The 24,118-nt window shown below is 36.1% G+C and overlaps 1 protein-coding gene and 1 long non-coding RNA gene across 19 annotated transcripts in view; both read right to left on the reverse strand.

Moving 5' to 3' along the window:
• GPHN (gephyrin) overlaps nucleotides 1-24,118 on the reverse strand; it is a 263,372-nt gene that overhangs the window by 237,614 nt on the left and 1,640 nt on the right. The gene's annotated exons all lie outside the window — the stretch shown is intronic.
• Nucleotides 87-23,734, reverse strand: LOC134419697 (uncharacterized). The gene is made up of 5 exons (XR_010028104.1): nucleotides 17,398-23,734; nucleotides 16,470-16,496; nucleotides 13,975-14,063; nucleotides 12,878-13,053; nucleotides 87-2,853 (listed from the first exon to the last, which is right to left on the reverse strand). It is a non-coding gene; the product is annotated as an uncharacterized LOC134419697 (long non-coding RNA).

Below are 24,118 nucleotides of genomic sequence, written 5' to 3' on the forward strand. Positions count from 1 at the left end.
CTAAACTTTTCTAAATACTAACAGACTATTAAGCAGAAAGACTTTGCTTCTCATTGCAGGACACTTTAATTCCTTTAAGAGCCATTTGAAGCATTCTGAAAATGCATATTTATATCATATGCTTCATATTGAAGGCACCATGAGATATTTAAAAAACCCTCCGGCAGACTGAGTGAAGTAACCTCAGGAAAAGCTGTATCAACCCTTCCCCAGTACACTAGCAGATATGCTAAAAGCATACTAGTTTCTTCTGTTGCTTCTGAAGTGTGATCAATGCAGAATCCAGACTTCTTGGCCTAAACTTGCTATAATTACCATAAATAGTCCCTTAAAAAAAGCAATCAAACTCTTCCTTTCAGAGTTCTGTTACTTCAGTATCAGTAACTCTTGCTAAAAACCTTCAAGGTGAAATATGTTGAAAAAAAAACCCCAAACCAAACGCCCAAACATACTTAACTTTTACATGACAGTTTTATTTTTTTCAACTGTTACTTTAATATTTTGATCAGCTACTGACCCCACCAACACTGATAAACTTTCAGCTCCCTAATATCATGAACATTAGTTACTATTAGGTATAATGCCTTTGGCAAGTTCATTCTCAACAGTCTTTTTTGGGCTTGCCTTCTTACTTTTGCATTTAACTTGACAGCCTCTCTGATCTCTTTTCCCACTCTGCATTACATCCTTTTATTGTGAACAACTTCCTTTTTCCTGAAGTTTGAAGGTGTCACCTTTAATTTAGTTGTGCTGGTACTGTATCAAAGCCTGGCAAACAGAGGAGTGCTCTGCAGTCCGTACTGCTGATGGCTGCTTGCCAGTTCTGTTCTGGGGAAGCAGGAGCGCTCCACACCCTCACAGCTTGGCTTCCACAGAGCAGAATGCAGGTACACAGGCTACATGGGAGAGGCAAGGCACAGAAATGGCCTTCTGATCTAGATAAAACCAACACTAATACATTGCACCATTTGAAGAAGTGAGAGGTCAGCCAATTGAAGCCTTTTCTTTTGCAGCCCACATTCCAGTTCTGAGTCTCATACAATGACTTTAAACAGATTGCACAGCATCACAAACCATTCAGCTGCTCTTTGTGACTTCCCTTTAGCTAACTGCCTCAATTTATATATGCTCAGTCAGACTTTTTGGTTTTTTTCCCCTCTTAAGCAAGCTGAACTTGACTAAAAATTACAGAGTACACCTTCTGTAATTAGCAGACCCCAAGTAAAATATTATTTATCCACCTACAGTTTATCGAACTGCTTCTTCCTAGAAGCACTCACTTAAGCATCTAGAATTTTGATCTTTGCATTCTGCACCAATACGATCTTAACTCAGACTGCATGGGAATAACCCAATTTCTTTTTACAACTACTTTTTCTGCATGTTTCCCCCAAGAGTAATTGCAGTGGGTGAGGGAGATGATGTGAGTGAAACGGGACATTATTGTTTAGGCTGATGCTGGTATAACTTGAATAAAGTAGAAAACCTCATCACTCATTTAATGTTATCAACTTCTATAACTCTTTTTAGAACTCAGAAAGGTTTTTTAGAATATCGTTTACAGAGAATATGACATTGTGAATAGCACATTAAGCAGCTCATTGACATCTGCCAGCTGCCACTCAGTCTTTACCTTGAGCATGGACATTACATGGAAAATAACAGCTGAGTGTTATTTACAAAAATAAGCTGTTTTCCACAGAAAAAAAGTTTTTCATAGAAACAAGAACAGTATATTAAGAAATTCATACAAATCTTGAGTCATTATTTAAAGTTTTAAAATGCAACATGTTGGGAGCAAAAAAGTGTCAGCAGATTTGTATTTTGGCAACTTCAAGAAAAAACACGCATAACAAATTGTGCAAGGAGAAACGAGAGCTAGAACACATGGAGTATATGCCTGGATTTGCTCATTAAGTTTCCGTAAAATCATAAAAACAAAAAGAATATCCAATCTCACAGCATGGTTTATAATCCTTTACTGCCCAATCATAGATCAAACCCAATATTTAGTTTTGGAGGAAAAAAACTGTTCAGCTGCTTACTTTCAGCTGTCTTGTGCTCGAGTACCCAATGAAATTTTTAATAGGAACCTTTCTTTTTTAAATTTAATTTTCACCACTTGTGCAGAGACCTCCTTGCCTCTTCCTTCATGGTGCAATGTCTTCTCATTTACAACCCATTGTTCTTTCTCATTTTACATTGCAAGCTGATGAGATGCATTCAGTTTCGGTCATATATCTTTTGACAGCACAGTCCAGCAACTGAACATCCTATTCTAAAATAATGATTAACAGAATGTGTCACAGCAATCAAGAGCTTAGCAGGACTGAAACAGGCAAGCCATTACTATGAAAAAGCAGAGCAAAAAACTTTATAACACATTGAATGCACACACTTACATCCTCCACTAATTTACTGTACTACAGAAGAATGTCTTTTTCTGGATGTGAACTGGAAGTATGTTTGAAACATTTTGTACTAGTCACTGTCCACTAGTAAATTATGAAAAATATTTATATTGTTTAAATGATGTCCCAATATGGTTTAAATGATGTCCCAACAAAAAGAAGGCAAATACATATTTGAATCCTCTGTGTTTGTACATTCAGTACAGTTCATTCAGTAAACTGAATTTCCATGGGTGATGGAATAAATGAAGTGCCATTTGTCTGCGAAGGGATGAACTTGCACAGAAGTCCTTTCCTTGCTGGATATTCCTTCTACCTTTCCTTCTGGATACAATTTTCAATACTGCTATTCCTCTATCAAACTTGATTGAAAATAACCAAAGAGCTCAAAAATAAGGTAACAGTTCCCACTTGCAAAAGCCTCTTCCATAGGAAACACAAGCTGAAAAAAAGAAAACATGCTGCTAAGTAGACAAATAGCAAGATTTTTCACAAATATATACATAAATATATACATCTGAGTATTCCTTATTGATCAAAACATTACCACTGATATACTATTAAATGAAATTATGGCTACAAAAGTGTTACAAATATAGAACTATCAATACATTATCTAAAGATCTATTGACTAAAAAAATCCTGAAAAGATATGTCTTATCTGTGCTTTAATAAGAGGTTAAACTGAGACACAAGAAAGGGAAAAGCAAAAATGCTAACTAACTCTAATGCCTATTACAACATGCAATATTGATTCTAGTCTGAGACAGTACTGTAATTATATTTTCCTATTGGACACCAAGAAAAGAAAAAATAAGCATTCTCTGACCCTGGATATTAGTTTTATTGTTCTAGTCTAAATAGAGAAATAGAAACGTGTCACATGGACATTAAACTATGACAGGACAATCCAACGAGGAGATTACTTCTATTATTCAATTTAAAATGGCAGGCTGGAAAACAGGAATGTATCCTATTAGTGGAAACTGAAATAAGTCAAAATGCACGCTCAAGTTTTTTCAAATGAAGAGGGAGACTTGTCAGAAGGCAATTCTCTCTTTCACATTAAAAAACTGTACATACAAGAACTCTGACTTATTGACAGCTTGATTCCATTGACTGAGATACAATGGAATCAGACAAACATTATTGTTAACTCACATTCAGGCAACCAATTCAAGAGGCACAGGTTAACAAGCTGACCTCACAGGATTCCCTAGCTCCTGGGAAGTCCAATTTCCCACTACAGTCTGTCACACAGTACTCATGTTATCTGAAACTGAGATCCAGAAATGTACCCCCACACACAGTGTCAGTAAACAAGAAATGTTTTTCAAGCTACACCTCTACTGAAGATCAAAACAACGACATTTCCATACCTCAGGTAAACCTTGACAGATTAACTGTTGAACAGAATGAAAACCGATATCAACCATACTAAATAAAGCAAGTTATTGCACTTACAGTGTTACAGTGTTTCAAAAATCTCATCTCCAATATGCTTTCATTTGTGTTCTGCTCACATGAATGCTCTGTCAGTCATGAAGGAAATGTTCCTCTTCATGTTTTTGGTATAGTTTTGGGGCTTTGTTTATTTGGGTTTTTTTCCCTTTGAAGCTATGAAGTGAGTATTCTGTGTACAATGCACCTTTAAACAGAAACCTAACAATTAGCTACAGGCTACCTGGTCACAAAAATGAGCATGACCAAAACACCATAGTTTGAAGACCTCAGAGAAATTGCATCCTCCAAGTAATTTTCAATTTCTTGATTGGATTTGAATCAGTACACTACCTCCACCAGAATTACTAACACGTCAAACCTGCTGCTAGGAAGGAGCTTGCCAAAAAATATGTATTCCCTATAATTATGCAGAATTCCAATACTTACAGAGAGATGATTTTATTACATGTATAGAAAAGAATGCCTTGCAAAACTGGTATATCTATTTCCAAAGAAAGAGCCCTTTTTTACTCACAGCAGATCCCCACTAATTAAACCTTAAAAAATGTAATGCTGCTTTATAGGTCAAATTTCTTTAGGAAGTTTCTTTGTTTTTTAATCATGCAATTCTTGCTACACACATATTCACTGCACTCATTCATTAAATACAGAATCCTAATTTTGTAAGTGAAGACTGCAGAGACCTAAGGATTTCTTACCTCATTTTGTTAATGTAAAAAATAAGCAAGCTAGGTGAAGTCAGTCCCCTTTGTGCTCCATTTTCCAAATGTGTTAACAGCACACTTGAATTACCTATATTCAGATAATAGGAAGCTCATAGGAAACAGCATAGAAACAAGACAAAACTACTCTAGTTCACCAGAAATGTTATGGCTCGTGATTTGAAATATTTAGGTTTGTACCAGTTTTTCTTCTTGTATTAGCACTAATCTGTATAATGGAAATACTCAGCTACTCTGTTTCCTAAGTGCAATATAAGACCATAACAAAACGTTTTCTATGTTCAGTTTACAGTGAATGTAGCTGAGTGATAGAGATCTTGGGTTAAAATACAGCTAATCTGAACTAAAAGGTTTATAAAAACTTGTGCTCATCTTATTAAGGCAAATTCAATGAACATTAAATGTACAGAGTATCCTCAAACACTTCAGGATCCTTACATTCTGGGAAAACACAGAGTTACCCAAGAGTAGGTCAGTATTAACAGAATCCTGAAGTTTTCCTCTTAAGACTTGCCCCTTACAATCATTGTGCTCAAATGAAATACATTTTCTTGACAAACAGAAACCAGTATCAAAATAGGCAGATTTAGCATAGAGATCAGATACTGTGTTACACAGAAAATTTGATAACAAATTTCCAAATCACAGGCTGCAACTTCTAACGGCCACTACAGTGTTAAACATTAAACAGTCTCTCAAAGTTCTGCCTAATTAAGTGGGACATGAATTTCCTTGAGGAAGCCTTTAGTATTTCCTCTGCTGGGTGAATCTGTTTTATGAACAGATGTATAGACTAATATTAAAGGGAGAGATTATGCTGCTGAAGCTTTTTTCTGCTAAGTTTTTTTTTTTTAACTATACAGATTAAATAATTACTTTTCCATTAGTTCTCTTTTGATCTCCACAAAGAACATCATTACTTTGTAGACTTTCTTCACTCCAATCCAGAATTTTTGAGTACAAGATTACTTATAAGAAAGTGCTTCTGTCCTTTCTTAAAATAGATTCTGAGTGGGAGCACATGCCATCATGATGCTGTAACTCATCAGGAAATTATGATGCAGTACCATCTTATTCTAAAGGCACTCGCTAGCTAAGATATGGACAAGGTCACATCAGCACTTTTTATATTTTTCAGGACTATTTTCCTTATCAGATTAAAAGAAGTCCAGCAAACAAGCAAAAACACAGTATGTTTTTTCAAGAAGAAACAAACATAAACCCACCAACAACAAAAACCCCCAACAAAACAAAACAAAAAAGCCCAAGCAAACGATGACCAAAAAAGCCCCACCAAAACACAAAACCAAAAAACTTGACACCAATCACTTGGAGTAACTTCAATTTTGATTTTGCATACAACCATTCCTACCAAAAAAAATTAGGATGGAAAATGATAATTGTGGAAATACTAAGTGTACATAATTTTAAAACGCCATGAACTACCATGGAACTATTTATCTAGGAAGGCAAATTAAGGGGAGGAGAATTGATTCCAAATATTTTTTTCTTTCTTCTTTTTTTAATCATATGGCATGTCAAAAAGGTTGTGGGGAAGACTGGTGGGAAGAGCAACACAACATTTTTTTCCTACTTGCTACAATCTTAAAGTATACCCAAATAATTTTTATGAGAAGACACTGAAAAAGACTGCATCAGAGAAGCCATGCAAGAAAGACCTTAAGTAAACCAGGCAGTTAGTTATTTCAATTTTCTTAAAGAAAAAAAATTTTATTATTATTTAACTTAAACAACTGAAAGGAAATCTAATTGTCCAGCAGCTTTACTCCTTCAGATGTGTTAACAAATCATTCAGGCTGGGTGGCCCCAGAACTTTCTAACTGTTAAGATATTTTTACTTAAATGACAACAAAAAACAGTGTTCCTTGCTATTACCATATCCAAATACTCGATAAGCATGATGTTTTCTCATCATCTCACTGTCTGAACACTTGGCAGCATGTAATAAAAGTATTTTTGCATATAAGCAAATTCAGGCCCTCAAGTCCTATACAAAGTAATCCAACAAACACCACAGGATTTCCCTAGAAAAAGAGATGATGAATGCAGTTAATTTTTCTGGTGGAAACTTTAACGGAAGGCTGAAGCTGCACCAAGCCACGCTCGGAGGCTCATTCATGTGCAAGGTGACACAGAGGTGACACCTGAGGCAGCAAACACACCCCTGGGAAAGGCACATGGTTAAAGGGGCTGTGGAGCAGCACTGCAAGGTGCACAGGGGTCTGCCAGGGGCTTGGGACACCAACGCACAGCCTCTCCTGTAGATGCACACTGCATTACAGACACTACCACAGAGGCAAGGAACTTGGCTTTAATTCCCTGCTAGCATATGGAGATTCAAACCCATGCATTTATTTCCCAGAAGAGCACTTTAATTAGGAAGCTAAATGGATGGATAGTAACAAGCTTCTTGTCTGCTAAAGCTAGGTAACTACCCAGCAACGAATTAAAATGCTATGGCATCTGGACAATTAGCAAGGATCACACTGTAGCCTAATAACCAGGGTGCTCAACTGGGAGAGAAGACCTAGATTCTAGTCCATGTTCCATGGGCTATTTCTGTTTGTTACTTGCCCTTTAACAGGAGAAGCAAACTCTATGACAGTTCAAAATGCAAATATCTGAACCCTGTTCTCCTCCCTCCCACTGCATGCTCCAAACTACTAAAGTTTAAGACACTGAAGCATCACCACATCGATGTCTCTCTTTGGATCTAGCCTACAAAGTGTTACAGATACCTGGTTTTGATTGAATATTTATCTCTCTCTTCAGAAATACAAGATTTCATAGAATTTGGGCATCCTTCCAGCCATGAAGCTTTTTTTAATTTCACAAGTGTGTAACTAGGGATATAGCTCCTAATAGCACTGCTCCACAGAGAGAATAAAGGCAATGCATTCCATTTTACAGAATATTTAAAGCTGCTTCTACTTTTAATACAGCCTTCCCTGGAGCAACCAAAATACCTCCAAATTACTGGATCAACACAATATTCTCTGCTTAGGGAACACACAAACTCTAGTAAATCCACCTCACAAGTCTAAAACAATGACTTAACACCCTCCTCTGCCCCTGACATCCATTATCACACTATATGTTAACGCGAGCCACCTTCTTGTGTCAACTGCAGCTTTTCTTCCTTTTTTTTTTTTTTTTTTTGCAACTTGCATCTTTTGGATCATGTACTATTTTTTTGTTTGTCTTCATTCAAAAATCTTCAGCCCACCCTTAAGACACACAAGAAAGGCAATGTTCACATAATGTTGAACAATATGATAAATCAATTGTTAAATGTTTGTTCATTTTTTAAGAAACTGTTACATACTTTCAAGTACCACATTAAGTTAAAACTACTGGAGCTTCTTTGACTTCCCATCTCAAATTCTTATCCCTGGAGCAAGAACAGATGCAGCCAGAAGTAAACACTCAGATGTAAGAGGAAGGCAAAATGTATTATTCCATGTATGTAATTTCCAGTAGACTACTAGTGCTTCAGTAAATTAAGAGGTTTGCAAACCTTAATTACCAAAGGAATACATAATTATTACTTTTAGAGTACTCTTTTTAAATATCATGTCTTCCCTTTAGTTTAATGACTGCATTTTAGGCCTCATCCAGACGGGTAATGCTTTGGTAATATTAATATGACAGACAGTGAGGGAAAATCCAAAGCTTATTGACCCTCTTAGAGCAAAGTATACAACGAAAATATACATTATGAAATTCAAATGCACAGATTAACTTCTCTGAATTAGCTAATTTGAACAGACTAGCGAGTTCATATGGGCATTCATTTAAAACAGAGTAGACAAATTGAGCAGAATTTTAGCTATTCAGCTAACAAATGCTATACAAAAATATTCAGTTAAAAAAACAAGGAACTAAAAAGAATAAATCCAAGAACAAAGCTCTGTCCATGTAATGCTTTCAACGCATCTTATCCTGGTTACCTGACGTGAAAAGGCTTAGTAAGAAACTATATTCAAGCACAGAACAATCCTAAAAAAACACTCTCTTCCAAAACAGAAAACTGAAATAAAAGTATCATACGTGTTCTAAGAGCATCTCTCAACTGCTAAATTTTGGTTTTATAAATGATATGTAGGCCTTTGATACAGAGACTGTTATATACATATTTAATAAATGACATCTCATGTAATACTCAAATTGACTGTGTCCTCTGGGGATGTCTTAACTCTTATATTACATTATACTAGTTCTCCTGACATTCTTAAATAACCAATGAGTGGTTTTTAGCTTTTAAGGTATATTTTAGAAGTCAGACTAGAGTAGCCAAAGTTAATTATGAGTGAGTCCAAGCTAATACAAGAATCCAAGTTTATTTCAGCACTTTGCATATCAGTTGAGTATTGCCTCCTGTCCCCAGAGATGTAAAACCTCTTTTTTTACTATGTAGTCTATGTAGCACATAAGTTTCAAGATTACCTCTTTACCTGAGCATTTGCAAAGTACTTACGTAAAAGTAAGTAATAAAGTAATAAAAGAAACCTGCATAATATATAAATAAGTAATGTATTTTGGCAGAAGGAACTTCATGCACAGTGAATAATGTTATCAGTCACAACCTAGCATCTGAAATTGCATTTAATATAGAATAAATCACAGAACCATATCAAGCTGTGAAGTACTGTGAGTTTTAAATATCTTTAAACCACATCCTTACTCAAATATTCACATTTGGGCCCACAATGAAAGGATTTTCTTCAATGACATTCACTTACAAAATTTTAAAAAAACTAGTTTGTATCTTAAGATGTATCATCCATGCATGGTAATTGGCATTAGATAGTTGTGTAGCAGACCAGGGGAACATTGTAAACATATTATATTGACTCGAATGGAACTCACAGTTAGAATGTATACTTTTTTTTCCTTATGAAGGAAACTCCTTGAAAGTATAGAAGCTGAATTTCCATTTCTGAATCCATTGAAGGGACAAGAAAAGGAGATGAATCACCAAAGCTTTTTCAGCAACTACAAACAGCTCACACGTGAGAGAAGTAAAAATGCTACTCATCAATTGTAGAAAAGCCAACAAAAGCCAACATTTTTATAAACAAAAATGTTTATAAAAATCTTTCTTCATCCTAGAGGATGTGTACCAGATGGCAAAGCCATACAGTGGGACATTGCTCTCTTCCACTGATCTACAAAATGCCTGTATTCCTGAACATAGGGGGCAGATAGATTTGCAGAACAAGCCATAAAATTTCTTACTGGAGCTTTTTGTCTGGTAGAAGGCCACGTACAAAGGAAAATTAGACTTTTATAACTGTCTGGCTAACAGGTAGAAAAAAAATTCAGCAGAACACAGAGACCAGCCTAACAAAAACTTTCTACCAGATGACTGGCTTGGTAAATGGACAGCAGTGGATATGGTCTGGCTTGATATCAGTGAGGCACACACCTTTCCCTCACTTATTAAACTGCCTTTATCTCAACTGGTAAGTTTCCACACCTTTGCTTTTCTAATTCTGTCCCTCCTCCTGCCTGGGAACAGTGAGAAAGCCTCTGGGTAGGGCTCAGCTGCTGCACAGGGTCAACCCACCACAATATTCTTTAGTGATTTCTTTCAATTACTGCCTTTGTACAGCATTAAAGCAGTACATTCTCCAGATATATCCTCCCAGACAACAGACTATTAGAAAGATCACTGGCTGCAAAATGAAAGAAACACAGAGAAAAAAAGCCTTGAAAGAAACAACCATGGTCAAAAGTGGTAATATTTACAAGCAATTATAGACAGAAAACACATTCTTCTCACAGCTATTCAAATACAGGAAAGATGGATCATGGGAAAAGCCTTTCACAGAGTTGCCTATGAAGTCATTCAGGAATGTGAGGCAAAGTGGAAGAAATGCCTTGTTATCTGTCAGATTTAAGAAAAAAAAGTAGGAAAGAAAGGAAAAAACAAAGGTAATTATGACTGTTGACCTGATAATGAAATCCTGAGATTCCAGGACATGTCAATTCAAAGCAGGTCCAAATTTAAAAATTGCAAGAAAAGAAGCACTTTACATTTAGTAGAAATTCTGTAAGAAAACCCTCAATCTAGTTGCATTCAAGAGGTTGACTTTTTCATCTAACAACAAAAATAATCTGAATTAGATATATGACGAATTTGATCAACAAACTCTGCATCAAGACACATACATTCAAAAAAAAAAAAAAATAAAACTGCTAAGATTTTAGTCTAACTTGTCATGTTACAGGCAACAAAAGATTTTACAGTCAGTCCCAAAGGAAGTATGCCTTTGTCAATTCACAAAAGAATAAAACTTGCACTAGAACAAAAATAAAAGTCTTTCCAATGCAAAAAAATAGCAGAAAAGCACTAAAAAGCCATTTTCAGTATTTAGCCAGCATAATCTACACCAAATACAAAGATGAAAAGTCAGAAATGGAAGAAAATGACAGCAAAGGAATCTGCTGGCCTCACATCTTTATCTTCCACTGTTTTTAAAGAAGAGCTAAGGTTTTTAATGCTTTCTTTTGTTGCAGTCATTAAGAAAGTAGTAACATCTTGCTCCATGGTGAGGATATTAAGGGGGAAAAAGAATGGCTGAAACTCTTCACCTTTTTTCAAACTTTTCCTTTTTTTTATCAGTTGTAATAAGAGCTGTAACTAAATTCTGAAACCAAAACAAATATCCAGTAATTCTATATAGGTTAATAAAGAAAAGTAATGAAAATAAACATAATCTGATGGTCTCCTGAAGGAAGATGAGACATTAGTAATGCAGGAGCAGATTCACAGATCAACCAGACATCACCAGAAGTAGCACAGTTACTTCAAAACCAAGAAGCCAATCACTCCACACCCCCAAAAAAGAAAAACATCCTACAGACACACAAACAGAACATGCTTCTGTGAGCATAATTAAAGTGAATGACTAGCAATTGAGTTTTGGAGCACTGTATGTAGCCTCAGGTCACGGACTGAAACACAAGGCTACCAACTGTAATCGTATCCATGCAATCTTTCCAACAATGTAACATCTGATTGTGATAAAAGTGAACTACAGTAAAAACAAAAGTTTTGAAGGCCTGGCAGCAGTATGCTCCCCAAATACATGGGCCACTAATGTCTTGGCAAAAGATCCGTTTTTCTCACGCATTATTAGCAAAAGCAAAAAAATCCTACTTTCTTTACACTGGCAGCAACTTGTTCCCTTCTCTACTGTGTGGGCACAAGCATTTACTCATAGTAAACTGAAAGAAATTCACTGAAAGCTGGCTTGGCAAAATACTATCATCTGGATCAGTTCACATTTTGTTCACCATACATAGGAATAATTTTGCTGGGATAAATGAGAACTCATGGACAGAGGAGAGCTCGAGGTGAGAATAATTTCACTATTGGTACAATGGAGTAAAAAACAAATTCATAAAGAATTGCTAAAAGATTCAAAACTTTTCAGCTTTGAATAAGGCTCAGTGAGGGACTTCTAAGGAAAGGCTATTGGGATTATGAACATCTAGGATATTTAGTTTATTACTCTATTTGTCTCATAAAACCAATTTGCTAATTTTGCTCTTGTTAAGCTTTTTCTAGTGAACAGGATGCTTGCACATACCTACAGATGCATAATCCTTAAGCACACAAATGTTTTCCCTGTTGAGCTTGTCTGCTGTCCATTAACAGCCACCACACCTCATTTGTATAACCCGGGTTTCTATATTATTTGCTAGAAGCTGTCCTTTATAATACTGCTTCAATTTTACATAATGTGGTTATCAATTCCTTCTATAGTTTCTTTTTCTCACACTTCCTGTAAAATTCCATTTTTATTATTAATCCTTAAATTTTTTTTCCTAGCCAAACTGTACTTTTATGTTATGATTGCCTTTACAGTGACTACAGCATTTTAGTATTTTCTGCTATTTCAAAAATCACACTTTCACTATAGATGTACCTTAATATTGAAGATGTTACTCATATTTGCAATTTACAAAACTCAGTTTTGCTAGCTACCTTTATCTCAAAACACTGCCTTTCAATACCAAAATCATGGTCTGTACATAATTAGTAGCCATGGAGACCATGAAAACACATAATATTAGACAAATGCATGGACCAGCAGGCTTCTGAGCTGCACTTAAAGACTTAAATAAGTGCACATGGTCCACTGACCACAATTATACAACTAAATTATCTATCCTCGTCTTCACCCCCAACCCTCTCCCATTTTAAGGGGGATTCTTGATATTCACCAAGAATCTCAAAGCCTGACTTACCTAAACAGCTGATGCCTTTGACTGGCTGGTCCAGTTACCTCCATCAATCACATGGATAACAGCCCACTCAGGAAAAAGGTAATGACTCGGTTCACATCAGCAAGAAGATATGCAGGGCAGACACAAAATTACATGATGATCTTGCATGCAGATGTTTTAAGTACTTGGTATACAGACTGATGAAGAACAGAAGAAAAAAAGTCAGTAGCACATTATCTGCCATTTAGTACATATCAGGCCAGCAGCCTCAAAGTTAGCATAACAGCTAGACTGAGCTAGAGATAGGCTTAGAAAACTATACTGAGTGCAAGTAAGATGACAGATTGAATGGTGCCAAAGAAACCCCTCAAGTAAAAGGGAAATCAGAACTGACAAAAGTGTGTCACTTTTATTTTTTAAAAAATTACTGATGTACACTATCATAAATGTTTATGTGGGTATGTATATTAATTACATGTATATAGTCTTCAAATTAGTTGTGTCAGGCAAACTATAGTCAAGATAATAAGTTAGAAAAACTAATGTTAGAAATTTTAACTATTAAAAAAATAATACTTCATAAATTGACCTTCCACACCTGATGATGTGTAACATAGTGTTCACCTTTTCCCAAATTTAACACTGCAGGAATCTAATGTTCAGCATTTCTAGTTACTCACCATGCAAGTTCTCAGATGTTCAGCTCTTTGTTAAGCATAAATGCCTAGCACAGCCTTCATATTCTCCTACTTCTACATGAATCAAATAACTTTACATACAAAATGGAAAAATATATTTTGAATTACCCTCTGCTCAAAAAAATTTCCTGTAACAGGCAAATCCTTCTCTTTCCTCACCATGTTTTTTTACTGCTTATTATTGAGCAGAGGCAGTGTCTTTGCTTGTCCATGAGCACAAGCTAGTAAATACCACCAAGAGGACACCTGGCCTGACAAAGCAATATCTGCATGGAAGGAGGCAACACAGCCAAATAAAGGAGTGTCAAGACTACCTTCCCAATCCATGCAAGTGAGCTACACAAAATTAGCACATGGTAACATCTGTTTGAGCTGTGCTGAGAAAACAGAAGTCCTATCTCTCACTTTTTCCTATCCTACCTGTACAATCCAGCTCCTCCCTCAAGCTGGCACTCCTGAGGTCCCTTGCCAAGTTGATTCAGTCTGTTCCGGCAGCAGCAAACTAATTCCTCAAAAGAAGAGCAGTTTTTCCACTAGGTTAGCCAGTTAAATTTGTTTTGCACAGAGGAAAGAAATGGAAATGGCAGGATAGAAGTAAAACAGAACAGAATTAAAAAAAAAAAATTACAATAGAGGTAAAAAATTGCCAGCCTTGTTCACCATTCACCTACAGGAGCAGAAGTCTGCAGAGCTCTGTGCTGAACCAGATCACACAACTGATTCAGCTCAAGAAGATCAGGTGGGTTTTTTTGGCAGGGTAATTTTCAGCTGTTTCAGTTCCTTGTCTGCACAGCCACACAACAGGTTATGCCAGCACAGCATGGCATGGCAGTGAACAAGAAAAGTGATTATAGAATCATACCCAAGATTAAACCTTGACAGAGTCCTGTTGGGCTCTAAAGCAGTGGCCACTTACAGCAGACTGCCTGGTACACCAGAAGAAAATTCTCTCAGTAACTCACCTTGAGACGTAGTGAATGCAGGAAGATAAAATCCCTGAAAAGGTGCTGCATGTACTTTCCTAACAGACAAGTCAGATACAAGGTACTAGGAGGGCATGTTCAAACTAAGGATTAATTTAAATATGCTTTTTCTGTCATTTCATTAGCTATAGCTTTTATAAAAAATTGTAATTCTATTACTAGTTTTGGACATTTGAAATACTTCTACATACTACTGAACCTTGTGCTATCTTAAGAGTCATTTCAAGGCTAGTTAACAAAAGACATCTCAATTTCTCTAGAGTATCCAAATATTCAAAGGTTCTGCCCTCACCCACATCACCTTCACAAAATGCACAAGAGCAGTTCAAGAGCCAGTGTCTTCCTGGTCACCTCCTATTTCTAGGAAGCTCCCCTTATTGCTACCTAGGGGAAGACCCCTCTGGCACGCACAAGAATTTTAAGAGGCACACACAACCCTGTGGAGGCAAAAAACAACAGTGTGTCTGTAGTAGTTTTTTGTGGTCCAAAAACGTGGCTTTTAACCAGTGTCCCAAGAGTCCCCAGTCATCACACTTGGTTCACACTGCAGTGAAGAATCAAAGTATGAATGTGGAATTCACTTTGGACAAAACTAAACGAGATGCACTCCACACGTGCACCTGCTGCACTCCAACAGTTACTGAGGTCACTCCATGGGTTCTGAGCTAGTGTGAGGCAAAACACACTCAGCAGTCTGCAGAAGCCCCCAGTACTAGGATCTGTTTCTCTAAAGCAGCAGCCCCTGATAGCAAAGATTTTACTCACATTGAATGAAATCACAAAAGGTAAATTAACCTACTAAATTACAGTCAAAAGACTTACATAGGTACAGAACAAAATATTTTTTAATTGTGTACTTATCATTGAAGAATTGAGAGAGTACCTAATTATCCAAACATAGGGAATTTCTACATCTGAGGGGTTGTTTTCTTCAATGGCTGCTAGTTGGAATGTCAGCATCTAGGGGGTATTAGAGTTTAAATTTGTACTTAGAAGGAATTAGAATATGTATTTTACTATCACCTCAAATGGCTCCAGGCTGATGTTTTCCCAACATCTAAAACACTGAAAAAGCTCTTGAATGTGGCCTAATCATTAGCTGCTTTCTAGATGCTAATAAGATCTCAAGCATTCATTTTAAAGTAGTTTTCCTCAGCATACTTTTCATATGCACAGCTGAATTTACTTTCTGGAGGCTGAAGCAAAGGTAGAACATTTTTAGCGGGTGTTTGTTCGGTGCAAAAAAGGTTCCTAGGACTCATCTGAATGTGAAGACCTGCTAAAATTATTCTGGGGTGTACTAAAAGCTGCTACTATTCTGGTAAGAAACACTGAAAATTATTACTACTTCACATCTAAAATCTCCCTTATGATTTGATGAGTCCTCACAGCAACTTAAACATAACAATAATGGAATACAAGACATGCTATCAAGGAATTAAAAGATTTTTCTAATATTAAAGATAATCCATGATGTCCCAGTTTAATGCTATACAGAAATTTGCCTCAGATGGCTTTTCCAGAAAGATGTTCTGTTCATCAAAGCACACACAGAAAGTCTACTTGAACCTTTTTCTGACATAACAATGGTGAAATGACAACTAGTATTTTCTCTAATTCTCTTTGATCAACTGCCAAGCCAAAGAGAAAAGTCATGTACTGAAACCATTGTGCATAAACTACAGTTATACCCTTTGGAATAAAGAAATAGGAACAGGCAGGTGAGCTTCCTTGAAGCTTAACAATCACAGGAAATTCTTCATCAGTTGCTTTTTTCATCAGCTTTTAACATGAACTTTAGAGTTTTCATTTTGACTTTTGAGTCTCACTCAGATAAGAAGGTCCTCCACGCTGGAGACACTGGTAACAGCTTTAATTCTTACCACGCTGGAATTTAACTGCAAGATCAGACCTTAAGGCTTCACAGCTTACCTTCCTACTGTGGAACAGAGCACATTCCTAAAAAATAGATATCAGAATAACATTAGGTTCTGAAACATCAGATTCTGGAACAAACATACCCGGCTTGAACCACATACATTTCACTAATATGACCACTCCCAAATTTTTAAAGCTCTGTGCCTTGCCTTCTTTCCAAAGAATTATGTCATACTGCACTACCCTGTAGTCACATTTACTTGAAAAAGTTAAGAGGTTCCTCTCAAAAGTCTCCAAACCCTCCTCAGTCTCCTGGTTTATTCTACATATCTTTTACTGGCTTCTTCTTTTCTTTATTTTGTTACCTTAATGCCATGATATATGTCCACATGACCAGAAGGGTTTGGAATCTCTTGCAATAGAAGGTTAGGAGGGAAAGAAATTCCCCCTGCAGCCTTTTCAGTCTGCTTGATTACAGCACTCATTAAAAAAGCCTACCATCAAGTATATTTTACTAAAACCAGAAGTACTCAGATTTAGATTCAGCTAAATTCTAGTTTTGAAGTATTACATTTTGAAGTATCAAATCAGTGCACCAGCAATGATGAAGTTTTAATCAGCAGGAGTTACACACATAGGAACACCTGTTGCAACTTCATCTCAGCATCCCTGGAGCTTTGTGTGTATTATCTACAGAAACACTTTGTCCCTGTACTCTCTGTTAAAGGTGTTTTACAACTTTTTTCCTCACTAGGCTTAATTTACAGCATATTTCTTCAAGGAAGTGGATTTTAAAAACCCTTGATTTGCTGTAGGCTTATTTTATTCTTGCCTTGAATATTCATACAACTAACACGAGAAATTTTGCTAAGAAAGAGGAAAGGAAAACTACATTTTCCCTTTAGTCTTTTGGGTTGGTTTTTTTTTTTTTTGCTTTATTTTTCCTGGAAACAAGCATTTTTCTCACCAGATATGTACTTACTTTAGGCATCTTGCTGCTTTCTCCCAGTTTTTTTCCAAGGTGAGGTTTCTAACAGGGAATCCATAGTAAGCCTTTGGTTTCTCACCATTTACACTGCTATGCCACCACTCTATATCATATGAAAGAGTCATGTCAGTAGGAAACTGTGTCATATCTGCTTGAACACCTGGAAATCTTCTTCCAGAAACTTACTGCCACTGACACTTTCCCAGGACAGGATTTGTGAGTACCTGGTAGAAGGATACATACCTACTCAACAACATCTCTTTGGCAGTCTGATTTGTCTTCCTGATCCCATGAGAACTTGTTTAAGAAGGGGTAAGAAACAGCAGTGTAGAAGTGTGTTGGTTTGCAGAATTTCTAACTAGTACCATATTCAATGTTTCTTCTAGAATTACTGGATTAAGACTTTACAGACTTCACCTCAGGTCTTGCTATCAATTCCTTCCTAAGTGGCCCATCTCATGGCACCAAAAGCAGCTTGACAAGAATAAAGGGAATTTCTTTTTTTTTTAAGGACAAGCATCATTTGTAGAGGTTCTAGAAGCCTTTCCATTCTGAGTCAGATCTGCAAGACACTATACTGCAATTCATTTTAATTCCCAAAGAATGTGTTTTATTTTTCATCCATACAACTTCCCATAAAATGATTCTGAATAAACAACTTACTTCCTAGATTTCAGTATGCATTTAAATCCCTTCCAGCATACATCTTAAAAAAAAGAAAAGCACCTGTAATCCCACCTCCCAAACATTCCAAACTATAATACATGGAAAAAACCCCACAAAAATCACAAACCCAAATAAAACTACACCATATAATTTAACATATACTTTAATTCCTACTTCCCACTTTTAGATCTCAAAAGTCACATACAATAGCCAGAAAAACCAACAAAATACATGCATAAAAGATTTTTTTTTTAAGGAAAAATATTCCACATTAATTCCCTATAATATACAGGACAATGAAGAAAACTAACAATTTCATAACCACATAGTAAGTACTAAAAGCACACAAAAATTTTATAGTTCAAATCCCAAGTGTATTCTGCTTCTTCACGTTCTTCACTTGAGTAAGTGATATAATTGAATTAGAAAAGGAAGAAATAAAAATATGTATTTCTATACTTGTGATTGTAAGTGCATATGCAATTCTTAATATATTTACTTATTTTATAGATCTACTTAATACAATCTGTATGCTGAATACACAATGAAATGTCAGAATCCGTATGTAATTATTAAGATTACTGTTCTACCTAATATATATAAAGCTAAATTAATGTTGAATCAGTTCTTGCAGGTCATGGTATATATCAAAAAACATTTTACTGCTCAAAAATAGGTTTTGCTATACATAGCTATTCCCCAACCATTCAAATCAGACAGTGGAAGTCTTGTTGCTCATTTCATAGCATAGGGAACAGACAATGCATTTCATTCCTTACATCATTCACCCGCATTGTAACTGTAGGATAGAGCCCTGTTTTGCAGCATATTGCAAAATTTATACAGAAGATTATTCTTAAAGGTTTATGCTAATTTTTTTCCACTTGACAAGTTAGGCATAAAATAGGCCTCAGTAAATTAGTTTGAAACAAAACAAGTAAACAAAACATCACATACAAGTCTCTTACTTGCAAAATGAAATTTTCTAAAATAACTGCCTAATTAGATCTATTTTTCCCAAGCACTTTTTATGCAATTACTGTTCTTTTTAAATTTTAAATTATTTTTTCATTTGTTTTGTGATAAAACAGCCAAAGGCTATGTTCTTTTTTTATTAATTAAAAACACCCCACAGGAGAAAGGCTGCTACCTGCTCTTTTCCCTTATGGTTATTACCCTCCAGTTCTTCAAGGAGACCTTTTCCAGGCATTCTGTTAAACTTTCAAGAATTCTGTCATACACAACACTACAAATTATAAGGCCATGTCTGTGCAAGAGGGGGAGAGTTGCATAGTGCATCTACATATATGAACAGAATGTAAATGATTTCTTTTCCTTAATTCACACTTCAAGACATTATAAATATCTAACAAGAACTAAAATTTATTCTCATTTTTAGTTACCATGCCCGCTTGTTGCATAAGAATCTCACAAATTGCAGACAACAGAATCTACTCTTGCTTACCTACAAAAAATTCCAGACAGCTATGGCTAAATCAACAATGAAGGTGGAATTCTGTGTGTATATCAGAATTTTGTATGCTAGACTCTCCAAAACACGGCCTGATGATCACATACTCTGTTACTGTCCAATTAACAAAGCCAGCAGACCAACTAAAGGTTATCCCAGAACTAAGCTGGTCCTCGTGAAATTCACAATCAGTAATTTTTAAGGTAAATAACACGGAAAGTTTTCCTGCACGACTGGAAAAGGCGACAAATATAAACGTAGAAAAGCAAACGAAAACATGCTGTAATGGGTATGCTCTGTGCTGCTAAATATGAAGCACAGACATGGAGCGTGGGTGAAGATGGAAGTCTTTCAACTGTATTTGGATAAGTAAACTCCAAATCAAGAAACACTGAGTACACAAGACTTCTTACCCCGATATATAAAAACACATAATTCTCCAAATTAATGCCCATTTCTTATGCAAGTAAGTATCATTTCCCAACTATACATGTATGACTTCAGCTCTTCCTTTAGGTGCTTTTACTTTCAGTGTTTCTACTTCCCATTCAAAAGAAAGAATACTACAGCAAGCAAGTTACATTTCAAGTACAAGAGTCCACTGTATCACAGAGATTTCAGCCACCTATTTTTGTTCCATGCCATACACTAAAAAATGGTGGGGGGGAAGCAAGGACTTTCTTCCTCTAAGTTTAAAAGGTAAAGCACAGTTAGACTACAAAAATGAAATGAGGTGATTTCACTGATCATGTTCACGAGATTAAGCTCATCATCCTAGCCATATAAAGTCAAAAAGAACAGCTACCAATGGCAAACAGGGAGGAGATCTCCTAGTTTCTATGGATAAACTCAATGTTAGGACAGTCTTAGAGGTGAGAAAGATGAAAATCAATGTTACTCTGAATCCGGAGTGCTTTAATGGAAGCACAGTGTTTCTCTAACTAAGGCTCCCAGGAGAAGGTACTGCCTTTAATCTATGTTTTGAAGATAAGTGCCCAATAAGGTGCAATTCTGGACAGAAGTCAGATCACAAACAAAAAACCAAGCAACTTCAATTTAGACAATTAGGGGAACTTGATGATAACTCCTAGGAAACCTAGTGTCAGTCCTCCTCCTCCTGCAAGCACCTCTATAAGAAAGTTTCCCACTAATTCCAAAGCATGAACAGAGCCACCATCACCAAGAACCTTGCAACTTGCATGCTATTAATGAACAGTTAGAGGAAAGTCATGAGAAGGTACCTCATAAAATAAGAAAGAGGCAAATGACTTCAGTTGGGAAACAGACAGCCTATACATTTCTAAAACAGTCTGACCAACATATAGTGACACCCTAGGTATTTTGTCACATTTCTCAAAGATAATTTTTACAAAACATGCATATCACTGAACTTCAGATCTGCCCAGGCAACCTCTTTGGTTGCAGTTGTCATGTAGATAAGGGCCTCACCATCTCAGAAGAAAGCTTGCTTCCAAGTGATACATTCAGACACAATGTCCACGCTCAGAGCCATTCCAACCAAGGAAGGAGTCTCAGACACAAAGGCAAGGCTGCAATCTTCCTCACTACAGGGTTACCTGGGCATCAAGGTCTGAGTCACACACTCAGAAACATTTGTCTGCTTTAATGTGTAGGTTATGGCCGCAGCTATCATTGAATATGTTTTAATCTTTACACAGAGGAAGAAAGGAAGAACAATGTATCTGAAGAGAAATTTGCCTAAACTCCTTACTCCCTTTATGAAAGGGAAAGGCTGTACCACATTGAAAGCAATACTGAACACAATAAAACTGGCCTGAAAAAAAGTTAGCCTGAAAGTTTTTTCCTAAACAAGGAAGAAACAACACAAAATGAGGAGCAAAGACAGAAAATGATGTTTATGTCTGGTGAGGACTTTCTCACAGACCTGCCTCAAAAGCAGACAACCTGAATGAAGAGTTATTAGCCAATCCAAAATCTGACAAATTTTTATTACTAATATTCTGAAAAAACCAAACATGTAACAAAACCTTGAGTTTTGGCCAGCTACATTAAATGCTTACTGGAGAGAAAACAAAAAGAGAAGCAAATAAGAAGATAATGGGGATGGAGAGGAAAAAAGCACAAAATAGGAACAACCAGAGAGAACCAGAGCATGTTTTTTTCCATTGAGCCAGTGGAGATGGCAACATCATTCAGAACTCTCTGGATGGTTCCAGTCAAGGGTCTGCTTTAGTCACTGACAAAACAAGAAAGGTCACAGATTATATAACTGTTACCAGTGCCACCACCAGTGAAGGATGACCTAATATTGATTCAACCTTGGCCAGAGCACACAATTTCTCCTCTTTTCTCGCCAACTCCAATATTACAAAATTCTGTACTTGGTACACCAGGTCCAGCAGCCTGGCACCACTGGTAACTGATTAACAACTGTTCTGTTAGAGATATCCCAAACATGAAAGGCTTGCAAGGGGCGACCAGAGTAATTCTGTACCTGCACTTTACTAAGGAAGCACTGGTGCACAACAGTACACACAAAGCATGCACAGAGTCCAGCCTTTACTGTAAATGTGGAGATCTCTCCTCTTTTTCATTTATCTACCCCACATTTCTTCTTTCTCCATGACTGTTTTATTTTTAAAAGAAGATATCCAGAACACTTAAATGACAAAGCTTTGGACGTTGTTTGTCCAACTCTGTTATTCCATCACAAAAATCTCCCAATCTGACATTTAGCATTACAGTCCTTTTAAAATGCATTTTACCATAAAAGTAAACTCACAACAACATAATACTGAAGCTCTATTAGTAGCTCATGTGCTTGCGATACATATCAAAGGTAGCAGAGGGAAAACCTAGGTTTGGAACCTAAGTGAGCAGTGTCTTTAATCTGAACACTTCATTAAACCCTGGTGCTGAATATGACACTTTCACAGTTCCACTCTTCACTAATTAGAAAACTTATTGAAATGATAACACACAAAGATTAGAATTCATATTTCTATCCACAAACCAGTGAGGCTTCCTATGTGCATAAGACATAACCCTGTATTTCTCAAGTTTCACAGTTTTGTAATCAGTCAGTTGTATTTTTCCTTCTGCTACAGTAGCCTAACTCTACAACTTTCTATACAGAGACTCAAAAATAAGCATGAGTGTCATCTTCAACTCCATGGATGCTGTACACACCAAAGTATTTTTCCTGATTTCAGGAAGACAGTTCTTTCATGCTGAGAAAACGTCCTAATTATGGATTTTGTTCTTATCATTGACTCTTAACTAAAAGACCTCCACAGTTTGGGAATAAGAGAAATTAGCAAGTAATTTCTGTAAAAAAAGCCCAAGGTGCTACATTCTGTATAAATTTGCATTTGAACACAGTTACTTTAGTAAACAATAACCAGGATTTCTATTTCTCTAATCCACTATACCTGTCCAAATTTGTCACAAGTGAAAAAGTAAACATTTGTTTCTAGATGAAACTAGCGAAACATACACAATCACAGAGGTCTACCAAGCAAAACAAATACAATAACTTAAAACAAAACAGTGAAATGAAACTAAGCCTTGTGACAAACATTACTCACTCTCAATATTCTCTGGAGCCATGTGCATCAGTCTCTACACATAAGAATAACAATGTGCCCAAATAATTTTTATATGTCCTCATTTAAAAATAAACACACAACTTTACACCAAATTAATTCAACAGTTACTCCCTCATAAATAAATTTAAATTCCATCTGAGTATGACCATAAGGTGCAGTACTGATTATTTTCTAAACTGAGCATACCAAGTCTAACAGGAGCATAAATCTGTATGCCTGTGCTGATAAGACCACAAGTATATACTGCTAAGAAAACAAACATATGCCTATGATCTTAATTAGAAAAGCTAAAGGAGTCATGTTATGTTAATGACCTAATTTCTGATCTCTAGGCTATTCTAAATGTTAAAAAAAATAGTCCACATACCTAACCTTTTCATTTCTACACTTATTCCTCCATACAACAGCATGCATTATCCGTTCATTTCTATGAGAAAAATTCAGAAGAGTACATTTTTAATTTCTCTTTTCATAGCTGAAACAGCAGAAATAGCAGAAACAGCAGAAACAGCTAGGGGGTCCAAATCCCCCAAAGTACAAATATTCTCTTTCCAGGTTAAAGGAGATGCTGGAGCAGAAAATAATATTCTATTTCAGGTTTACAAACACACACAAAAAGGGGGCTAGGAAAATTGTAAGAAACCAAGATTTCAAAATAAAAATAACTATTTGCAAAAACTGTTAGCCTGAAATTCAAAACAACCACATTAAGGTGAAAAAAAGTAAAACTGTTCTGTTTGGTAATGCCTCTTGGATTTCCTCTAAAAAACATACTAAAATTAGGCCAGAAGCTCTTCTCAATGAAATTACAAATTATGATACAAAGTTAAAAGAGTTTAACAATGATCAAACAGGATTTACGGTAAAAAATAAGTGTATTCTGAAAGACTATCTGAACCTATCGAGAGACTAAATAGTTATTTTAATTATTATAACAGCATATGTGCCTGGTAGTGCATTCTGGGAACACTTACATGTGAAAATTATT

This window comes from Melospiza melodia, chromosome 6 (assembly GCF_035770615.1).
Source record: "Melospiza melodia melodia isolate bMelMel2 chromosome 6, bMelMel2.pri, whole genome shotgun sequence".
Classification (NCBI taxonomy): Eukaryota; Metazoa; Chordata; class Aves; order Passeriformes; family Passerellidae; genus Melospiza; species Melospiza melodia.